The following is a 3525-nucleotide window of genomic DNA, read 5'->3' as shown; positions in this document are numbered from 1 at the left end:
AAAGAAAAACAGAACAATAAAACCACCCCAAAAACCAAATGAAATGTTACAACACATACTGCCTTACCTAGTTGTGTGTTAGCTCACCCCACAGTGCCTCTGAAGCTCTCGGGCACAAATTCAGCTGTGTGATAAAAAGCCTCTCTGATAGCATTTGTTCATTTTTAAAAAAAGGCAATGCAAGCTACAAAAATCTGTTTGTCATGCACTCACTCAGAGCTGTGCATGGTACATCCATTTTCTATACTAACCCATCGTGGATAACTTACTCCATTAACTGCAGTAGATTTGAGGTTAAAGCAAACATTGCTTTCAGAACTTTCATTATCTACTTGATGTAGAAGGGATTGAACCACAGTTTTTATTGAATATAACTTAGTTGAAATGCTCTTCTTCTGATCATCAGAGTCTTCTGTTGAGTTCAGACAAAATATTGAAAATATATTTTATTTGTTATAAAAGCGAGACTTCAAAAAAGAAACTTATGATCGTGTTTGTGTGATAGAAATACTAACTAGCCCCAGCTAACCAAGCTTCTGATTTCATAGTGCTCTAAAGTCCTCTTTACCAATGATGACTATGTCCCTTCATCCTGAGAAAACTCCACAGGTGCACTGAGAACTGTTACCCCCCTTCATTACCAAAAAAAAAAAAAATTAAAAAAATGCAGAAAAATGAATGATGAGTGAATGGTGACATTTTGTTGCTCCACCTAGGAGTTGGAGAGCAGTCAACAAGCTGCTTGCCTGCTGAGCAATACTAAAATCAGTAAGACCACATGAGGAGTAAAGTACTCATTGCAGAGATTAATTGGGCAGAATCTGGCCACTGCTAGCTCCCACAATTGCCAATCTGCTGTCATATAAATACGCAAGATTGAACAATTTAATGCCTTTCCTAGTAGCTTCATCAAATCGGATATCAACGTCGTCTTCATGTACCTCCCCGGATGAGGTTTTCTCTCTTAACTAGAACATACTGTTTTATGAAAGACTTCAGGGTGTACGCGCTTCTTAAAAATCAAATCGCTGCACTAGAGAATCGTTTCATCAAACACTCTTGAATACACTTAGAGATGTAAAGCAAGGCTCTGAGGAAGACGCTGTACTTTTGTCATTCTACAGGACAAAAATACCCTACTTGTTCCCTCTGTGTATCCTCTTTCCAACACTGGATAGCCCTCACTTGCCTAAGTAGCGCTAGCTGTGTGGAAAGCACACAAGAAATGAAGAGTCGGGCCAGGTATCTTTTTAAAAGTATATAGCATAAAACTGAAGATGTTTCATGCTCTTTACTGTTTGAACTCTGAGCTAACTTCAAGTTCTTTCATGCAGTCAAGCAGTTATTTAACCAATAATCAACATTTAACAGTGAATATTAAAATGAGACCTCTTGGAGGAGACACAGTGTTCTTGCTTCTAGCATTAAGAAGGCTCGTGCATTCAGCACTTTTTTACTCCGTTATCATGTGACAGGCTATTTTTAATATTTGCCTGAATATATTTTACATCTTCCTTTGATCCAGAAAGCAGTTTTGTGAGGCTTGTCTGCATATCGCATTCCCCTTGCCGTGGCAGTCCGGAGCGAAGCTTTTCCATTTCACTGCAATTTCGGCATCGGCTGGTAATGGCAGGAGCACACAGCCGTGCGTGCGTGCCTGCTGCTCTAGCAAAAAAGCCACGCTGAGCAGGCTGCACAGGGGACGGCCACGTGCCTAAGCACATGGTCATGCAGACAGCAGCCACCCAGAGCCTCACGTGAGAGTCAATGTGAAGAGCAGCTCTGGTACCAGCCTGCCTGAGGTTTAGCCGGTCATTCCCATCTCGTCACGTGGGAGAACAAGGGTCAGGAGATTCCCCAGCTTCTCTTGGTGCTGGAGGTAGAGCCCTTGGACTCTGCGAGAGGGGGCTTGTGCTGTGGCTCGTGCAGCACCTAGTAACTGCTTGTAAACAATGATTAAAGCTGAAGAGAGCATTCCACACACAGGCTGGCAGCTGGGAATGCTGCCCTTCACACTACAAAGGCTGTGCTGGAAGAGGTCACGTTAAGAAACACAAGGGAAGGAAGACTGCAATAAAGGGAGTGTTGCACCCACACCCTTTTGTGGGCTGCCCCCTTCACCAAGTCATCCCCAGTATGCAGCTGGGAGGCTGGATGGAGCAAGAACAAACCTCTCCCAGTTGGCTGCTGTGCCTATCACAAACAAGAGTTAAAAGAAAACGCCAAAAACCACCCAATCACGCCTAGCATCAATCACTGCAGTTCAGTATCTATGCGAGAAGAAAAAAGGTAATGGATACCGTGCTCTACATGAGGAGTCTCGGCTGAATAAATAAAACGTGGCATTTAATAAAATCTTTGTGTTCTTAAGGGGGTGGGAGGTGTAAGTCCACTCCAAATGGAAACAGTTTTCAGCTTTTTGATTAAGGCACCTCTAAATCTTTTTTTTTTTAACTGAAAGTGAAGACTTGCAGATACTGCACGTGTATTTTCACAGCAGATAACAAAGCTCATTTTTCTTCTTCTCTTTCCTTAAATAATCTTTGGCAGATCCTTTGCAAGTAGTCTAAGGCACCCAGCCATCCAGGCAACACAGCCTAAAAACCACCGTCACAGGAACGCAGAGAATGAGGGAGTTTTTTCAAAGCCTCCAACAGCCCTATCCTTCTTAAGGAGCAGGGCAGTAACGAAACAGGGGCTACCGCTGTGTCAGGAGCATCCATGACATAACCCTGCACCCATGGCTTTGGTGTAAGTTTGGAAAATTTTGATCTAAACCACGAAAATCCCAAAAATCTCCTAACTAGGGTCTTCCACCAGACCTAGCTGATGTCTCTGAATTCTAATTCACTCCCTTGAAAGCTCTTACAGTAGCTGCCCCATTCACTCAAATAAGGGCTGCAGGGGGAAAAGAGCCAGGTAAAAGCAATCACCACCAAGTGACCTGCAAAATGTGAACCTCCCGTTACATACAAACAGCTACAGATACTCTCAATTTCCTTAAAGGACTCTGCAGTTAAATGGAGATTTACATTCCACCAAAAGAAACGGAAAAAGACAAATGAAGAACCATGAAAATGTGTTTGCAGTAATAGGTTACTTTAAAAGTTAGCTTTATAAAACCTCTTTTTCTGAGAGAGACCACAGATTTCAACCAACTAACCAGCAATCAATCCAGGGAAAGAAAAGAAGTTTTAAATGCATCTACACAGTACAGTGAATGGTGGTCTGCAATGCTAAAATAAAATCAAAATACTACTGTTTATCAACAAAATTGGTACTGTGAAAAAGAAATACATCGGATACGTCTTGCAACAGCCATTACCCTGCATCTCTGCTCTTCAAAAGAAAACCAGTCTTTGCTATGTGTACATTCCCCAAACAGGAATTTATGGGAAAGTAGGTGCTTGCTTTATTCTTTGCTATAGTCCAGAGAACAGATGATAAACTGGTGAGCCCAAACTTTTTTCCATCAGCCAGAACATCCAAGCTGGAAATACAAAATCAAATTAAATTTATAAGTAA

This window comes from Mesitornis unicolor, unplaced genomic scaffold, assembly GCF_000695765.1.
Source record: "Mesitornis unicolor isolate BGI_N332 unplaced genomic scaffold, ASM69576v1 scaffold43756, whole genome shotgun sequence".
In the NCBI taxonomy this organism is placed as follows: Eukaryota; Metazoa; Chordata; class Aves; order Mesitornithiformes; family Mesitornithidae; genus Mesitornis; species Mesitornis unicolor.
This window is presented reverse-complemented; position numbering follows the sequence as displayed.